Source organism: Callospermophilus lateralis, chromosome X (genome assembly GCF_048772815.1).
Source record: "Callospermophilus lateralis isolate mCalLat2 chromosome X, mCalLat2.hap1, whole genome shotgun sequence".
NCBI lineage: Eukaryota > Metazoa > Chordata > Mammalia > Rodentia > Sciuridae > Callospermophilus > Callospermophilus lateralis.
In genome coordinates, this window is record NC_135325.1 from 64,558,724 (window position 1) to 64,579,939 (window position 21,216).

Below are 21,216 nucleotides of genomic sequence, written 5' to 3' on the forward strand. Positions count from 1 at the left end.
TTTTTATTTAGTTGGACATTCAAACCATGGAAGAGAGTGAACAAGTTGTCTGATATTATTTTACCTTTGACCCCTAGCACCAACAATACAGTTTTCCATTTGAAGGATTCATTTGTTGTATACTTGGCAATAGCAAAATGACTTTGTTTGCATGATGGCTGACTGGTCTATTCTATCAAGGGTTGAATAGCTCATAAATCTTGTCAAGTAATTCATATCAAATGTTTCTTCTAGCACTATGAATTGCATGCAGAAATTAAGACTGATAGTGTTTGTTAAACAATTTTTGACAAGATTCTTTCTTTTTGACTAAACTTTACCACCATGTTGCCATCAGGCCAAAATTATTTTATATACATTGAAATTTATACTCTTTTAGTCATGATAGGCAAATGCATTTAGTTAAGACCATAATATTTGTGTACATAAATTTTCAAGTTGAAATAATTACTTTATTTTACACTAAAATATGTAATTGAATGCAATTTTACATTTAGAATGAGGCATAGATTTTTATAAACATATGGAAGTGCAAAATTGGTAGCTCCTCAATAGAGAACAATCCTGTAGCCTTCCTAAGAGACTACATCTTCCTGGGAACAGTTGTAATTACCTAATATGACTTTACACCTTTTTCTTTGCTAACTTAAAGTAAAGATGACTAGTAGTAAGTAATTAAAAATAATATTGCACAGATATAAGCCTTCCTATTAAAGTTGTTTCTCACAAATGGAACTTTGCAGGATATGAAATTATTTAAAAATGTCTTATTTTATCTCTTTGGTGTTTTAGCTGAATGAGTATGTAGTTATAACATGTTTTAGCTTATGAGTTTTAAGGAATGTAGTTATCATTTTGAAGTTTGAATCATATTACCTAAGAACTATGTTTCTTAACTGGAGGTAACAAGATAAAAGCTACTTGCAAAAATACATGCCTTTCTTCTCAAAAGCAACTTTTTTTTCAAATGTAAGGTATTTATATCCTAAAATACCATATCAAAATAAGTTTATAATAAAATATCTATTCAAATATATACTATGCCCTGAGTACTTGTTCCAGTCTTTTGTCCAGGACTAGACAAAGGAAATATTGGCAACCAATTATTTTATTTTTATAGGAGATGGACAGAACTTCACAATAAATTATGAATAGTTTGATAATTAGTGCATTTCTATGCCGTCACTAACAAGGCAACTTCAATAAGAATGAATGATCGCCTTCCCTTAGAGCTTTGGTATTTCTACATTTTCCTCATTTATTATGTGTGTCCTTATGTCTTTCACAAAACAACTATCATGCAGAAAACAAGGACCCTTTCCTAATCAATAAAGTAAGACAAGCTCACTGTAAATGAAATAAAAATTTTATACTGAACATAATCTGCCAATCCAACATCATAATACATAGGAAAGCCACTTACACCATTTTATTCATTCTTTCCAAAGACATTTAATAATTAAACAGTGTAGTAGGCTCAAAAATACAGAGACTCAATGAAGAACATAGTTGCTGTTCTCTGAAGAACTCAGAGTTTATTTTAACAACAAGTGATCATTTGTGAGTAGGAGTTATAGGAAAACAAATTAAGTGTCCTCTCACTAAGGTTCCAGAATGCTTAGAAACAATTTAGACGTCCAGATCCCATGTCACCAATATATTTAAACTAGTTGGGAATATATATCACCAATGTGTTCGAATTAGTTGGAAATATATGTGTATAGGTTGTCATTCTGAGTTGTACTTTTCAGGGAAAAAATATTAATTTCTGAAATTATCTTTCTTTTTGTAAGGTTAATATTGAGTTCAGTGGTATTAGAACTATATTACTAATTGTCTAATATAATTTAATAAGTTATCTTATAACTTTTAAAATTTTACAGAAATAACATAATTCCATATTCAAGGGGCTAGATTAAAAGTAAGTGTAATTAATGTTAGACTGTGCAAATGACTTATATTCATAAATAAAATTTACTTGATTTAATCAGTTTAATTCTTTGACAGATTTCATTCTACTTGAGAAGAATTGAAATAGGGCCATTCAAAGAGGTAGCCATTTTTTATTTATGGTAGACTTTTACTACAAGAATGATTCAGTAATGACACTGAAGAGAAAGACAGTTTTATATAAAGTGGCTTATTACAACCAGAGTTTTATAAATGTGGAGTTATGTAGGCATTCTCAGCAGTGAATGTGAATCAAATTTGTCCAGCTTTTTGTAATAAAGTTCTTCTACAGTATCTTGAATATTTGAGGAAGCCTAAAAATAAGTCTTAGGTTAGGAGAGGCTAATCTCTTCAAAAGGAAGATTGGCTGAAGTGTCTAAAAGTTGTGGGACTTTCATTTTAAAGTAGACTACCAAGTGACTCATTTCCTTCCTGATCAAGTAGCCATGGAAATACACAAATAAATTTAATTATTCTGCTTAATTTTCATTGAAATAAATCTTAGTAAATTCAATCTTTGGGCAGGAAAACAAGAGTATCCACATTTTACAGATAATCAAAGCAATGTCATTCCAAATAGTTACTCAATTAAATATATTCATGTACAGATAAACAAATTTTCTCCTTCTAGATTTTAAAGCTAGGAGGTATTTGATGCATTAACACAAGTGTGGTTATAATAAAACAGCTGCAGAATCTGTAATCTGTCATGTTTTTCAGGCATGCAATTAAAAGAGGTAGCTGTTTGTATTCCATTTTCTTTGCTTAGAGAAACAAATGGTAGACTATATTTTTCAAATAAGAATGAGTTTGGATATATTTATTAACAAAGATGATAAATGTGAAATTATTATTACAAAATTCCAGTTTTTGCCTCTCATGAATCATGTCTTTCAATTTCCCTCTAAAATTACCCAAGTTCAAAGTGAAGACCATCTTCATAATTGTCCCTATTGCAGAAAATCTGTGTCAATGACCTTTTTTTCTATGGGAATTTCAAAGTCATATATTTCCCTGATTGGTTAGAGACTTTTGATACAATAATTCCTAAAGAAAATGAAAAAAAATATGAGGATATGAATACAGCAATAATGAGCATATTGGAGATGAAGGCAGGGAAATTGTGGAATAATAAACATGCTTACTGTAATCTTAATTTTATCATATTATTGGATATCAACATATTCTGAGTAATCTAAATCCATTTGTAATTAAAGTATTTTTTTTCAGTATTATCCTTCAATTTCCTGATCTGTTTCTATCTCATTTTATACCCTCACATGTATCCAAGCTCTTCTAAGTCAACTGTACTACGTGATTACTAACTCTGGAAACAGCTTCCCAGTATATTCTCACCACCACCCTCTCATAAAGAGCCTACCTATACAAGCACATGCACACACACACACTATGCACATGTGTGCACGCACGCGTGCACACACACACATACACATATCAGGTAACTTCCCCTGATTTGGGGTTGTATTGAGTACCACAGTCACATGAGTTTATATAGTGATTTTAATAAGAACAATTGAGATATAAACAAGTAAATTTTAAATTAATTTCTGGTGTATATAGTACTTTTTATAATATGGAAATATTTAGTTAAGTAGAAAGCAAATGGGAATGACAAGAGAAACAAGCAGCGCTTTCTTACTTCACCTCATAAATGTTATATCCCCAGTAATAGAAACTGTTTACAGCCAAAAAGACTACACAGTGTTAGATAATTAGGCAAGCTAAATTTTGATTAGGCTCCAAAAAGATAATTTTTAGGTAGTTGTATAAGGTTCTGAACCAGAAGAAAGCACTAAGATTGTTAAATGTGAGGATTTTAAGCAAAATATCAGAAAAATCAATATGATTTTTTCACTGCTTCATACTTCTCTTGAATAGAGTTTGTTAATAGAATATAATGTGACATAACAGAAACTGAGGTAAGATCATTGTTGAAATTGAAGAACTGGATAAAATTAAAGGTAAATCTTCAAGCATCAATTTAATAGCATTTAGGGAGCACTTATTATCTAATACACCTCATATTTTATATGCATTAGCTCATTTAATCCTCACAATTCTATGAAGCTACATTACTATGCCTATTTTGCAGATGAGGAAACTGAAGCATAGTAACCTTTTTTAAGATCACAGTTACAAAGTGGTAAATAATCAGAGTATACAAATAAATATTTAGAGTTAATTTTATATGATAAAATAACATGTAATTATAGGTCTGAAAATGTAAATAAAGCATAAACCTGGTTTAGCAGACACTTAAGCTGCAAAATGAGCATTACTGTGTCTCCATCTTAGTATGTTAAGAGTGTATTATTCTTGATTGTAAGGTGATCAGAGTAGTTTCTTGGGCAAAAATTCGATCCTTTCAAGGGTCATGATATCTTATATTTTCTGCCAAATATTCTATTTAAAGTACTCTAGGGTTTAGACAAAGGGGAATGAAGGGAAGAGAGGGCATAGAAATAAGAAAAACAGTACAATAAATAAAACATATATTCTTATATGAATATATGACCAGTGTAACTTTGCATCATGTACAACCAATAAAAAAATGGGAAGTTATACTTCATGTACATATGAAACATCAAAATACATTCTAATATCATGTATAACTAAAAAGAATTTTTAAAAAGATATACCTAAATTTACAAAAAAATACTCTAAGGATTAAAAATACATTTTTCTCTCATTGCCCCTTTTAATTTTTCTTTTAAAGTTTTCTATCTTATTGTTGCATTATAGTCATATATAATAGTGTGGTACTTTATTCTATATTCATACATTAACATAACATAATTTTTTCATTATCATTTCCTAGTTACCTTTCATTTCCCTTCTTCCTTCCCTCCTTCTATTCCACTGATCTCCCTTCTATTATTATTATTATTATTATTATTATTATTGATGTGTGCACACATATGTATATACATATGTATGTATATTCATATACATATACACACATACACACACACACACACATATATATATATAAAGCAAGATTCATTGTGGTATATTTGTACATGGACATACACAATTTTAACTCCCCAGTTTCTTTTTATCCTATTGTTGCAGCTCAAACTCCAGACAGGTAGCAGTCAAAGCTTGGTCCTTGATTAATGAAAAGAATACCTTGAGATGGAAAAGAGAAAGGCACAACCAAGAAGGTTCTAAGGATATGAGCAAATAACTTCGAAAATCTGCAGAGATCACTGAGCAATGTTTATTATATGTTTATTCATACAAACCCACCCCAGTACATGACCATGGTCTTCTTATCTACTATGCCTACCGATGTTGCTTCAAACTACCATGTGACAATTATCCCATCTATCTTATTTATTTCTGGCAGACTCTGTAATTAGGAAAAGAAAGTACTGTGGTCATTTGTAGTGATAATTTTAAAATAATTTTGTATTGTTAATGATTCAAAATGAGGTCAGATATTTGAACCAGAGATTATTTCCATATTTCTTGTAAAGTCTCTGTCTCCAGAATAAGATGGCCTTATCTTTTACCAAATCTTATGATAGATGCCTTGAATATATTGATGGCCATTATAGATTTAATATAACCCTTAATAAATTTCTATTTTATTGTTAATGCTGTTTATTATTGTTGTTATCATTTTATAAGTGTGGTACACAAAATTAAAATAGTTAAGAATCATCAGTATTGTGCATTGTTTGCTTAACTTGCTATTTATATAATTCAACCTTACTAACCTAGGATAAATGCTAACCTAGTCCTTTACTAAGAAGTTTTATAGATGAAAGCATTGGAAGAAATGAGGCTAACTTGGAAGCTCCCAAAAAAAACACTCAACAAATGATGTGGAATTTTAATAATACATGCCCAGAGAGCTGAGAAAATATGAAGTGAAATAACTGAGAGAAAACTGTTTCTTTGCTTTGCAGTTAGTATCAGGGAATAGGATTCCAGGTATCCATTAAAAATAAACACCACTTTTTGATAAATAATTACCAAGTAGACTTTTGACAAATGCAGGATTCAAACCATCATGACCTGACAAAATTTTTGTAAGTTTCCAACCGTTTTTCACCATTGTCTCTGTAAGCTTTATTATTAATATCTTAAATTCAGTCATCTGCTCCAGCTAGGTGAATCTCTCCACTTTATCTCTTCATTGCTTTGTTTGTGTTTGTAAGCACCATGTGTTTTTTTTTTTGGTACCTTCCCTCTACTTAAGCTTTATCTCACCCCTAAATCTCAGATATCTATGAAAAATATTGCCCCCTATATCCTCAAGTTTCTGTTATTAAATTCAGCTGAAAATATATTAGCACATCTCACCCACTGTTTGGCATACATAGAGTATATGGTGTGGGTTGCAGTGGTAATATGCACTGACATTGGAAAGGTAAGCAAGAACTTTGTCTATTGTAGTAGAAAATTTAGTCTTTATTCCATAAGTAATGAATGATATTTAAATGATTTTTAATATTTTTTATTTGTTCTAATTAGCTATACATGATAGAAGAATGCATTTCAACTCATTGTACACAAATAGAGTGCAACTTCTCATTCCTCTGGCTGTACATGATGCAGAGTCACTACAATGGTGTAATCATACATTTATATAGGATAATAATGTCAACCTCATTCCACCATTCTTCCCATCTCCACACTCCCTCCCCTCCCCTCATTCCCCTCTCCCCAATCCAAAGTTTCTTCATTCTTCCCTAATTCCCCCCTCCACCATTATGGATCAGCATCCACTTATCAGAGAAAAAGTTTGGCCTTTGAATCTTTGAATTTGACTTATTTTGCTTAGCATGATATTCTCCAGCTCATTCATTTACCTGCAAATTACATAATTTCATTATTCTTTAAGGATGAGTAATATTCCATTATATATATATATATATATATATATATATATATATATATATATATGTGATATATATCACATTTTTTATTCATTCATCTGTTGAAGGGCATCTAGGTTGGTTCCATAGTTTAAATATTCTGAATTAAGCTGATATAAATATTGATATGGCTGATTTTACATGCTTTGGGTATTAATCAAGGAGTGGGGTAGCTGGGAACAGACACCTCACAGAATAAGCAATACAGTTGATCAATGAATATGAAAAATTGTTCATCATCTCTAGCAATTAGAGAAATGCAAATCAAAACTACTGTAAGATTTTATCCCACATAAGTCAGAATGGCAATTATCAATAAAACAAGCAATAATTGGTGAGGATGTAGGGGAAAGGACACTCACACAATTCTGGTGGGACTGCAAATTGGCACTTAAATGATTTAAAGCAGGATAGCAGTATAATTTCATTGGGCTTGAGATAAATCACTCTGCTGGTGGTGTGGAGGAAAAATTTGAGAGAAAGATATGGGGAAAGGAGACTAGAAAGACACCTGTTAGAACACAGATACAGCAGTCTAAACTCTAAAAAGGCTAAAAAATAAGGCAATAAACTACAAGAATAGAAAGTAAAAGACACATTTGAGAGATATTAAGGCAAGAATGTCTTGGGATTGGCAAATAATTGGATGTGGGAGGGGAAAAGGTACATTTTAGAATGCATCTATTTTCTTATGTAATAGTGGTAGTCTCATTAAGTAAATTAAGGAACAGGGAACAAGTAAGACTGATTATATGGGGGTAGAAATATCAGTTTGTGACAAATTAAGATGAAATTCCTCAGTAATATCTAAATGCTTTTCCAAATCCATCTAAGATTAGCTTTGGACTTTAATATATCCCAGAGGATAAAAAAAGAAAAAAGTAGAGCAAATTGTTTAAAATTACTTATATTTTTTCAAGTTATCAAGCATTATTACAATTTTTGATCCTCAAATAATACTTTTAAAGTTATCACAAGTAAAAAAACCCTCAATTTTATCTAGAAATATGAAAATTAAGACTCATAAGAACAAAATATGGTGTTCCAAGATACAAATACATAATTATTGGGAAAACATGGAAACAGAATACTTATATTGTAATGATGGGTTCCAGAAAGTTATATAGCTCAGAGAAATTGCTCATAACAGAAATTCTATTTCCTTTATCTCCAGAACCCTGCCATTTTTCCTTAATGTTAAGTAAATGAAGCAAAAGTTTAAAATGAAAATAATAAATTAAAATTACATTTTTACATGGAACAACTACTGTGGATATAATTAACCTTCATTGATTCTAAGAATTTTCTGCATAATCACAAATTATGTAAACATAAATTTCCATTTAATGAAAAATTTTTGGCACAAAGATTGAGCCCAGGGCACTTACAACTGAGCCATATCCATTCCCAACCCTTTTTATTTTTTTATTTTGAGACACAGTCTTCCTAAATTCCTCAGGGCCTCATGAAGTTGCTGAGGACAGCTTTGAACTTACAATCCTCCTACATCAGCCTGCCAAGTTGCTAGGATTACAAACATGTGCCAATGTGCCTGACTTGGTGAATCTTTTTGACACCAAATTTCTACAAAAAGGTGTCCTCAAGTTTTGGGTATCAAAGCACACACTAAATGTATGGAATAAAACATCCAGTTCATTGTGCAAAATGAACTTTAAAAGAGTTAATTTTGTATTTTTGAAAATACTTTTTTTCTGTAAAATAAACCAACAAAGTTGTCCCAATTCAAGGAAAAAAGCTATGTCCCATGAATTTGATAATCCTTTTTGTACCTGACACCTAATGTTTGATGATCTCTTAATCAAGTCTATTTGAACACTCTATGTCATATATATCTAAAAAGAAAAAAAAGAGAGAAAAGAATGTTTAAAGAGAGGCAAGGTGAATTGTGGAAACTGTTGAATAATATTACATTAGGTACTTGGGAAATTATTTTCGTGTATTTGATTCCCAGTTATTGCTTATTTCAGAAAATTTGTTTCTTTCAGCCTTAAATTACTTCACTGTAAAATACTGACACAAAGTCCACTTCATTGGGTTACTGTTTTTAATGAGAAAATGTTACATGAGTTGGATACACCAGTGTCTTGCATATAATAGTATTTTGAAACTTAGTTTCAAAATATATGTTAAACTCTATAGTATTATAAGTACAATAAGGATTCACCAAAGAGATCAATATAGGCTGGGAAAGGGGGTGCTATTTAGTGTGAGAAAATAAACTTAAGTGCAAGCAAAAGATCATGAGAGTAAGCATCTGGCAAAATAGATCTTGGTTCAGATTCCAGATAATAAAACACATTAGAAGCAGGATTTTGGAAAGTCAATTTATTTCCCTGTACTTTAGTACAATGAGGAGGCTGAAATAACTAAATTCAAAGGAGAGTTACACTGCCCATATTCTATTACTTCAGGCTTTTGGTTAAGATGTGACTAGGCAGAGAGCTCGTTCTTTCTGCCGAAGTATAAGCAATCTTAGTGAAGGTAAAGGGAAGGAATGATGAGCATTGTGGGCATGAAACAGTAAGGGAGCAGATATGAGTACAGCAAATGCACTCAAAATAATATACGATTAGGACATGCCCAATTTATCCTTGACCAATAAAATGAGGAATTTGGACTTAATAAATACCAGAGGTGGTAGATTCTTGATTTAATGAATGCTGAATGAAAATGGTTTTTGTAGAAAATTATTCCAGGAGGATTAACTGGAATTGTAGAGAGACAGTAGAGGAAAGATATAGTTGAGAGGATATTGTAATTTCAAAATAAAATCTTCATTAATAAAAGACAATCTAATAATCATATTTAGATCACATTTAATATATCCTTATAGTTGCAGAATGCAATAATTTATAGTCTAATAAAAACTTTAATTCAGTTTTAAGTACTCTAATTAACAGGTCTAAGGAAAGTATAGAGCTTAGGCCACACATTGTTGTGTTCCTTTTAAATATTTAGTGCATCTTTAAGATGTAAATAATATTTTCTGTATGACTTCACTCAACAAACATCAACAATTCAGATTGATTATTACTGATGAAATAAAATACCATAATGAATTTTTTTTATTATTTCTGTATGCTTCAGTGCTGACATACTTCCATATTTTTTAGAGAGAATTTTTAATATTTATTTTTTAGCTTTCAGCGGACACAACATCTTTGTTTGTATGTGGTGCTGATGATCGAACCCAGGCTGCATGCATGCCAGGCCAGCGCGCTACCGCTTGAGCCACATCCCTAGCCCTCCATATTTTTTTTACTTGATGCTCATTGAAGATATCATTTCTGTTCTTGTACAGGAAAATAGAGTAAAACAAATTCTACAAACAACATAGTTTATGTCACATCAATTCAACTGGGTGAAAACATTACTATTTAAAAAAAAATAACTTTGAAAAATGTTGCTCACTCTGAGAAATTTTTGGAAATATGAGAATCAATTAATTCCATTGGTATTATTATTTTATTTTGAAAAGCATGTGTCAAAATCCATAATTCATTTTCTGGTAGTTTTAATAAGTACTTATTCTGTGCTAAAAAAAAGAAATAGAAAAAGAAATAGTTAATGAGCTTGAATGATGGATGATTTAACCTCTTTGAGACTCACATTCTATATAAAATTCAGGTTCACAAAATTCTTATCAAACACTAATAGTTTATGGTTTTGTAACTCTATGATCTACTAAAATATGAATCTAGCAAGAGATCCTAATGTGTTTGAGAAAAGTAAGGTATTATAATTTTTATTCAAATGGAAATTCAAAGACATTATAGTTTTGCTTAAAAATTTGTGAGAACTTACTTAGTGAAGGGTCAATGGAATACAAGACCCTTCAGAAAAATTGCATATAAGACAAAAGAGCTAAAAAGTATTGGAAACACTGTGAAGCTAACAGTTAAGAGAAATGCCTTCAGTGTGGAGGAAAAAATTTGCCAACATGGAGCAGCAGCCTCTTGAGTTGCTAGGATTATAGGCATGTGCCACTGGACTCAGTTTCCCTTTGGTCTCTTCATATTTGTTTATATATTTGCTTATATATTTGGAATTGTTATTTCCTCTTGCTGAATTGGCCAGTTTATCAATATATAATAACCTCGCTTGTCTCTTCTTTGCTTTTGATTTAAAGTTTACCTTATCTCAGTGTGGCTATTCCTCCTTTCTTTTTCTTTTCAATTATTGCATCTTCCTTCTTTCTTATTTTTACTTTATTTAGGGTAAACATAAAGGAATTGTTTAGTCATGTTAAATTTCACTCCAGAGACTGTGGAGCAGTATATCCTAAGAGATGAGTCAGCAGAGGGTTTTCTACATAGCAAGTTTCTAATTAGGTCTGGAAACTTCCCTACTCATGTGTTCTATATTTTCTGAAGCAGTGACTATGGTTTCATACCATGGTTTAGTGTGCCTGAGTGAGCTGATTTTGTCATTTTGGAAAATTTTCTATCAGTACCTAAGTAAAACTGATGGAAATAACATAAATGAAATTACAATGAACCTAGGGTCAACCAAATGTATTTCTGCCTTCTTTTGGATTCTTTTTGCATGGAATATCTTATTCCATCCCTTAAATTTCAGCCTATGATTGTCCTTAGAGATGAAGTGACTTTTTCAAAGCAATTTATACTTGGCTCCTATTTACATACATGTGGCTGTCCTATGTCTTTTAATAAGAGAACTTAATTCATTGACATTCAAGACAATTATGCATAACTAATGTCTTGCTATAACCATTTTAACTTGTTTTCTAGTTTGTTTGTGGTATCATTATTCATCTCTTACAGTCTTCTAAAAAAATGTTTAAAAATAAATGACAGTGGAATGCATTACAATTCTTATTACACATATACAGCACAATTTCTCATATCTCTGGCTGTATATAGGTATGTTGACACCAATCTGTGTCTTCATAAATGTACTTTGGATACTGATGTCCATCACATTCCACCATCCTTGCTAAACCCCTGCCCCCTACCTTTCCCTCCTACCCCCTGTCCTATCTAGAGTTTGTCTATTCCTGCCATGCTCTCCCTCCCTACCCTACTAGGAACCAGCCTCCTTATATCAGAGAAACATTTGGCATTTGTTTTGTTTTTAGAATTGACTAGCATCACTTAGCATTATCTTCTCCAATGCCAACCATTTACCTGCAAATCCCATGATTTTATTCTCTTTTATTGCTGAGTAAAATTCCATTGTGTGTGTGTATGTATATGTATATATATATATATATATATATATATATATATATATATATATGCCACATTTTTTCTCCATTTGTCTACTGAAGGGCATCTAGGTTTGCTTCACAGTTTATCTATTGTGAATTCTGCTGTTATCAACATTGATGTGGCTGTGTCCCTGTAGTATGATGTTTTTAAGTCCTTTGGGTAGAGACCAAGGAGCAGGATAGCTGGGTCAAATGTTGGTTCCATCCCCAATTTTCCAAGGAATCTCCATACTGCTTTCCATATTGGCTGCACCAATTTGCAGTCCCACCAGCAGTGTATGAGTGTACCTTTTACCCCATATCCTCACCAACACTTATTATTGTTTGTCTGCATAATAGCTGCCATTCTGACTGGAGTGAGATGATATCTTAGAGTAATTTTGATTTGAATTTCTCTAAATGCTGGAGATGATGAACACTATAGTTGTTTATTGATTGTATATTCTCTTCTGAGAAGTGTTTATTCAGGTCCTTGTCCATTTGTTGATGGAAATATTTGTTGTTTTTTTTTTTTGGTGCTTAGCTTTATGATTTCTTATATACCCTAGAAATTAGTGCTCTATCTGATGTGTGAGGAGTAAAAATTTACTCCCAGGATGTAGGCTCTCTGTTCACCTCACAGATTGTTTCTTTTGCTGAGAAGAAACTTTTTAGTTTGATTCCATCCCATTTATTGATTCTTGGTTTAATTCTTGCTCTATAAGAGTCTTATTAAGGAAGTTGGGTCCTAATCCCACATAATGAAGATTAGGGCCTATGTTTTCATCTATTAGACACAGAGTCTCTGGTTGAATTCCTAGGTCTTTGATCCACTTTGAGTTGAGATTTGTGCATGTGTGAGAGATAGTGGTTTGATTTCATTTGGTTGCATATGGATTTCCAGTTTTCCAGCACCATTTGTTGAAGAGGCTACCTTTTCTCCAATGCATGTTTTGGGCACCTTTGTCTAATATAAGATAATTATAATTTTGTGGGTGAGTCTCTGTGTCCTCTATTCTGTTCCATTGGTCTACCAGTCCATTTTGGTGTCAATACCATGCTGTTTTTGTTACAATTGTTCTGTAGTATAGTTTAAGGTCTGGTATAGTGATGCCACCTGCTTCACTCTTCCTTCTAAGGATTGCTTTAGCTATTCTGGGTCTCTTACTTTTCCAGATGAATTTCATGTTTGCATTTTCTATTTATATGAGGAATGCCATTGGGATTATGATTGGAATTGCGTTAAATCTGTATAGTAAAATTCTCAATAAAATATTTTTCTATTTTCTTTTGGTAGAATGGTAATTTTGTTAATATTAATTCTGTGCATCCAAGAGCAAAGTAGATCTTTCCATCTTCTAAGGACTTCTTTGATTTCTTTCTTTCAGGTCCTGTAGTTTTCATTGTATAGATATTTCACTTCTTTCATTAAGTTAATTCCCAAGTATTTTTTTGGGCTATTATAAATAGGGTAGTTTTCCTCAATTCTTTCTCAGAGAATTTGTCACTGATATACAAAAATGCCTTTGATTTATGGGTCTTGATTTTTTAGAGGGAATGTCTTTAACTTTTCTCCATTTAGAATGATGTTGACCTGAGGCTTAGCGTAGAGAGCCTTTATGATGTTGAGGTATGTTTCTGTTATCCTAGTTTTTCTAGTGTTTTAAACATGAAAGTGTGCTGTATTTTTTCAAATGCTTTTTCTGATACATTGAGATGATCATATGATTCTTATCTTTGAGTCTATTGATGTGATGGATTATATTAATTGATTTCTGTATGTTGAAACAACCTTGCATCCATGGGATGAATCCCACCTGATCATGGAGCATGATCTTTTTGATATGTTTTTGTATTCGATTTGCCAGAATTTTATTGAGAAATTTTTGCATCTATGTTCATTAGAGATATTGGTCTGAAGTTTTCTTTCCTTTTTTATTATTATTTTATTTTTATTTATTTTATTTATTTTTTTTTATTATTTATTTTATTATTTATTTTATTTTATTATTATTTTATTTTTATTTATGTAATCAAAATATTACAAAGCTCTTGACATATCATATTTCATATATTAGATTCAAGTGGATTATGAACTACCATTTTTACCCCAAATACAGATTGCAGTTTTCTTTCTTTAATGTGTCTTTGCCAGGTTTGGGGATCAGGGTGATATTGGCCTCATAGAATGAATGTGGAAGTGCTACCTCTTTTTCTATTTCCTGAAATAAATTGAAGAGCATTGGTATTAGTTCTTCTTTAAAGGTTTTGTAGAACTTGGCTTTGTATCCATCTGGTCCTCGGCTTTTTTTTGGTTGGTAAGCTTCTGATGGTGTCTTCTATTACATCACTTGATATTTCTCTGTTTAAATTGTGTATACCTTCTTGATTCAATCTGGGCAAATTGTATGACTTAAGAAATTTGTCGATATTTTCAATATCTTCTATTTTATTGGAGTATAAGTTTTCAAAATAATTTCTAATTTTCCTCTGTATTTCTGTAGTGCCTGTTGTGATATTACCTTTTTCATCACATATGCTGTTAATTTGAGTTTTCTCTCTCCTTCTGTTTGTTAGTGTAGCTAAGGGTCTGTCAATTTTATGTATTTTTTCAAAGAACCAACTTTTTATTTTGTCAATTTTTTAAATTTTTTTGTTTTGATTTCATTGATTTCAGCTCTAATTTTAATTATTTCTTGGCTTCTACTACTTTTGCTGTTGATTTGTTCTTCTTTTTCTAGGGCTGGAAGATGTAATGTGAGGTCATTTATTTGTTGACTTTTTCTTCTTTTAAGGAATGAACTGCATGCAATGAAGTGTCCTCTTAGTACTGCTTTCATAGTGTCCCAGAGATTTTGATTTGTTATGTCTATGTTCTCATTTACCTCTAAGAATTTTTTAATCTCCTCCTTGATTTCTTCTGCTACCCATTGTTCATTCAGTCACATATTGTTTAGTCTCTAGGTGTTGCATAAATTTTTGTTTTTTATTTTGTCGTTGATTCCCAAGTCCATTCCATTATGATCTGATAAAATGCATGGTAGTATCTCTACTTTTTTGTATTGGCTAACAGTTGCTTTGTGGCATATTATATCATCTATTTTAGAGAAGGATCCTTGTGCTGCTGAGGAGAAAGTGTATCATCATGATGCAGGTTGAAATATTCTATGTATGTCTGTTAAGTCTGAGTTATTGATTATATTATTCAGTTCTATAGTTTCTTTATTCAACTTTTGTCTGGAAGGTCTATCCAGTGCTGAGAGAGGTGTGTTAAAGTCACCCAAGATTAATGTGTTGTGGTCAATTTCACTCTTGAACTTGAGAAGAATTTTTTTGATGAACATGGCTCCACCATTGTTTGTGACATATATATTTATAATTATTATGTCTTGTGGGTGTATGGTTCCCTTGAGCAGCATGTAATGTCCATCTTTATCCTTTTTTATTAACTTTGGCTTGCAGTCTACTTTATTTGATACAAGGTTTGAAATCTCTGCTTGCTTCCACAGTCCATGTGAGTGGTATGATTTTTCCCAACCTTTCACCTTCAGTCTGTGTATGTCTTTTCCTATCACATGAGTCTCCTGTAGGCAGCATATTGTTGGGTCTTTTTGTTTTAATACAATCTGCTAACCTATGTCTTTTGATTGGTGAGTTTAGGCCATTAATACTCAGGGTTATTATTGAGACATGGTTTTATTCCCAGCCATATTTATTTATTTTTGTATTTAACTTAACTTGATTTTTTTCTTTGTTTTCCCTTTAGGGTACTACCTCCCTCTGCTGATTTTCATTATTGTTTTTTGTTTCCTCTTCATGGAATATTTTCCTGAAGACTTTTTGTAGTGCCAGTTTTCTAGCTATAAATTCTTTTAAATTTGTTTTTCATGGAAGGTTTTTATTTAATCTTCAAAGCTAAAGCTGAATTTTGCTGGATACAAGATTCTCGGTTGGCACCCATTTTCTTTCAGAGCCTGATATATGTTGTTCCAGGATCTTCTAGCTTTCAGGGTCTGTGTTGAAAAATCTGCTGTTATCTGAATTGGTTTTCCCTTATATGTAATTTGATTCCTTTCCCTCTAGGCTTTTAAAAATCTCTCCTTCTTCTGTGTTTTGGGCAATTTTATTATAATGTGTCTTTTTGTTGATCTGTTATGATTTTGTACATTTGGCATCCTGTAGGCTTCTTGAATTTGGATTTCCCATTCATTCTTCCTATTTGGAAAGTTTTCTGATATTATTTCATTGAATAGATTGTTCATTCCTTTGGTTTGGACCTCTATGCCTTCCTCTATCCCAATAACTCTTAAATTTGGTCTTTTTATGCTATCCCATATTTTTTAATGTTCTGCTTGTGGTTTCTTACCTTTATCACTGTGTGGTGTATGTTCTTTTCAATATTATTTATTTTATCTTCATTGTCTGATGTCCCATCTTCTAAGCGGTCTACTCTGTTGGTGATGCTCTCATTTGAGCTTTTAATTTGGTTTGTTGTTTCTTTCATTTCAAGGATTTCTTTTTGGATTTTTTTCTTTAGAACCTCTATCTTCCTGTTGAGGTGATCTTTTGTGTCCTGGATTTGATTATATAGCTCCTTGTTGAGGTAATCTTTCACTGCCTGTATTTGCTCTCTTATATCTTCCTTACTCCACAGAACATTTTAACCATGTAAATACTGAACTCTTTCACTATAATTTTTTCTGCTGTGGCTACCAATGATTCTAATGATGTGGTATCTTGATTTGTTTGATGGCACTTTGGGGGAGCTTTTAATGGCAACCAGGAAGCCCATTGTCCAAAATTTTTATTAAGTGGACAGGCTTGGAAGTCATAGCACTGATGAAACATTGTGGTTATCTTCCTAGGTTCAGATTACTCTATCCCTGGTAGCTGGTGTCTGAAATCATGACTAAGACTGACACAGTTTCTGTGCTTTGCATAGAGCCTTCACGTACATGGCATCACCATAGCAACTAGGCAATCTTAACCCATATTTTTTGCACAGGAAGTTCCCAGCATTTGCAGGTGCACCACAGTCACACACAAAAAATCAAGACTCTAATCCAGATCACTGCATTCCACATCTCCTTTTCTATTTTTTAAGCACAAATCGTGTGCTGTTATTTGGATCTGTTGGATTTCTCCTCGGAATATGTAGCATCCTATTGTTATATCACAAATGAGAATTTGTAGAAAAGACATAATTCCAAGAGTGTACTATACTGTATGTTTTAACATATTCCAGAGATTAAAACCATGTAAGTCCTCAAGTATTTGTTTAGCAAGCCATTGTGATCCACAAGATCTTTCCGATTTTCCTGAATACCTTAGATGTGACGTTGTGACTCCATAAAGTCTAGACTACCATGATTTCTCTGCCAAATACCCATTAGATGATTTTTAACTTTTTCCCAGTCCCACTGAGAAGCATCATACTTTGCTGCTATAACACAAACATATTTGTAGCTAGTCTGGGAGTGAAGCGGTTGTCTGAACTTTAGAGTGGCAAGCTCATTTCCTATATTTATGACCATAGCTTCCAGGGCATTTCATTTACTTTCTATCTTATAATCTACCTGGTTTTGTAGAGCTTTGGAAGAATCATTAAGAAAGTGAATGCTTTTAGACAAGACGATGGCAGATGTCATGGCAGAGATCACAACAGATATCAAAGTGGCTATTCCAAATATAAGACCAAGAGCATACCAGTGTCTTTCTAACTGGACATGAATCTGTTATAAGTCTTGAACTCTGGTCCATTCCATTGTCCTGTTTATAAGCCTCTCAACCAGACTCAGCCTGATGTGCCTACTGCTGTGGGAGTCATGTGTCACTCAGCTGCAGTGTGACCCTCAGCATCACAACTCAAAAAAATTTAAAACAGAGAACATAATTCAAACAATTTTTTAAATACTTTGTTTTAGTTGTAGTTGGACAAATACCTTTTTTTTAATGTGGTGCTGAGGATCTAACCCAGTTCCCTGCAAGTGCTAGGCAAGTGCTCTACTGCTGAGCCACAATTCCAGCCCCTGATTTAAACAATCTTGTAGGGTTCTATAATCTCCCCCTTTTTTTGTTTGTTTCAGTAATTGTAACTCAAGGGATAAGTGACCCCACTCTACAATGGCCTGGCCTTGAGGATTTTAAGAGATGCCAGTGCAGTAATCAATATGATATAGACTTCAAAATTGTCAAAAAAACTTGTATAATCTGAAGCATTATCAGTCTTAATTTCTTGTGAATGGCCCAGTACCGCAAAAGTAGCCAAACAGTGGGAAATTACTTGATGTGTACTTTCTCCCATTCAAGCAGTAGCAAAAATGAGGTGAGAACAAATGTCAATATTAACATGGACATAGCACTCTTTGGCAAACTGAGGGATATGAGTTATATTTATCGACCACTAAGATTCTGACACAGCTTCTGTGCTTTGCACTGAGCCTTCATGGACATGGTATCACCATAGCAACTGGGCAATCTTGACCTATACTTGACTCATACTTTTTGCAAGGAAGTTCCCAGCATTTGCAGATGTATCACAGCCACAAGACAATCAAAGACTCTTATCCAGATCACAACCCTCCACACATTATTTTGACTGTTTGGTGAGGTGATATTTTCCTGACAGCTCTTGTTGCTGGTTGATGCACAACATCATTTGGGCTTTGGAGGTTAAATTGTTTATTTCTCTCCTTGTATTCTAGATGTTTGTACCTGTCTTTCCAGAAATTCTAAGCAGACTTCTTATTTTCACTGATCCTGTAGTCATTTTCACTATTTCTGGACTGGATGGTGCCCAGGTTCAGATTTGCCTAGAGTGTACTCAATGTTTCAATACTAGAGGGCAATCCAATCCAAGCTTTCCTTAAATCCATCCTTGGTGAATTGTTCAGAAAGAACCTGAAGAGTACCTAGAAATAGTAGACTTTTAACACAACCACATGGAGCTGGGATAGGCCTAGATACCTCATCCACAGGTACTAAACTGTGACCAGGCACTTCAGTGTTCTACCTGGTTTTTTATGGAGTCACCATAAATGAAACAGCCACAGTCTTCTATATTACAAGGTGGCCACCAATGCCAATCAGCTGTATAACACCCTGAGCCCAAAGCCCATCATAATAAATGCAATACTAAGGATAAGACTAATTTCCACACCACTACAGGCTGCCTATTTCTGAGATGGGTACATGGTACAATATTGCAGCAACCAATGACAAGTTATGCTGACTGGAATAGAAATCCAATAGACTAAGGCCTTGTGACTTCCCCTGACACTGGAGTTGTTTAAAGTCTCTGTTAGCAAGCAGACCTAGGAATAGGGGCTGCTACAATATACCCAGTATCAGGTTTCACCACACAAGTGCTAAGTCCAAGAGCAAAGTCTTATGCTTACTGTCCTGTCCTACACCCAGCAAATGGGGTTTTGCATCATATTATCTATCCTGCTGAAAGTTGGGGAAGAGTTGGTGAAGGTGGTCTGTTAGCCACCTAGGCTGATAATTAATTGCATTGTACTTGAATCTCACAGCTATAATAAGGACCTTCACCAACTCAGAGGTACACTGGGCCCATACCACCACTGTTGGTTACATAGGCCAAAACAGAAGTTTATCTTACAGGAGCACAGGTCTCTTTGCATGAAGCTTGGATACTTCTAGAGCCTCACCTGCAAGCACTGGCCTGGCAGCAGCTGTGCTGCCAGAGTGTGGGATATGGTAGAGACAGTTCCTGGGCTACCAAAACTAATTTCAAGTTCAGTAGCATCTGAATCCCACAGTTTGGGATACTTCACAGACTCAGGAGGAGGACATATGTACCCCTAGTATAGAAATGTTGTAAAGCATATCTTGAAATCTGTCCCGCAGGTACACAGATCTCCACCTGAAATTGGAACCAGTTTAGACACTTATTCTCTAATCTGCAGCCTATGTGCAGGGCCTTCAGTTTCTACTAGGTGCTGGGTCTCACCACAGAAGCCCTGACACTGAAATCCTAGGTTAAAAAAAACTTATGCTAGCTTTTTTATCCTTCTCTCCAGTGGATGGAGTGTTGTTTCATTTTTTACTACCTGAACATGGAGAACGGGTGGGAAAGCAGTGAGCTGACTGAACTAATGCAGTTCTCAGTATGCATATATTGTTCTTGTGGTGGGGGTTATGGGGCTTTTCCTAGCACTAGGATTCACTGCAGTAGGCCTGGAACTGTATTTAAAGTCTAAAGCCTGTTATTACTACTCTCTTTCTCCCCCAACCCAGAAATGTCTCTTCCTGGTGGGCTACCTGAGGTTGGGAGAGGAGTGACACAGGCAAATTTTTTCTTTCTGCCTCTTTAGTGTGTCTTTTTGTTTTGTTATATTAAGAACAGGCACTATGTTCTCCCACCTGACTTTCTTAATGTTATGGTTTAGATGTGGTACCCCCAAAAGCTCACATGTGAAACAATGCAAGAAGGTTTGGAGGAGAAATTATTGGATTATTAACCTAATCAGTGAATCAATCTCTGATAGGATTAACTGGGTGGTGGCTGGAGGCAGTTGGAATGTGGCTGGAGGAAGTGGTTCATTAAGGGCGTGGCTATGGAGATATATTTTGTATATGGAGAGTGGAGACTCGTTTTCTGTGCTTTCTGATCATCATGCGAGCCATTTCCCTATGCCACACTCTTCCTGCAATGATGTTCTGCCTCACCTCCAACCCAGAGGAATGGAGCTGCCCTTCTGTGGACTAAGATCACTGAAACTGTGAGCCTCCACATAAACCTTTCCTTCCCTACAATTGTTCTGGTCAGGTCTGACAAAAACAGTTTTTGAGAAGGCAGTTTGGCGCAGGAGTAGCTGTTCAACTTGGTGCATCTGCGGGAGGCGAGGGAAATTACTGAAGGATTTAAGTTTCCATTTTTCTCTACCTCTTGTGACTCTATCTAATCTCTGTAATTTTTTTAAATTTCCTTTAGAAAGGTTAGCTTCAGAATTATACAAAATGATGTTTTTTTAGTGTTAAGGCTATCTCAGGGCAAAACTAGGAGTGGAGGAGGCATCTTTCATGACTTTTTAAACATCATTTGAATTACTAAATGTGTACAGTTTTCACATTGCCCTATAGTCACCCAGATGATATGCAGACCCT

General features: G+C 33.6%; 1 protein-coding gene across 1 annotated transcript in view; it reads left to right on the forward strand.

Moving 5' to 3' along the window:
• The window catches only part of LOC143638576 (uncharacterized), a 452,770-nt gene that overhangs the window by 330,577 nt on the left and 100,977 nt on the right, over positions 1-21,216 (forward strand). The gene's annotated exons all lie outside the window — the stretch shown is intronic.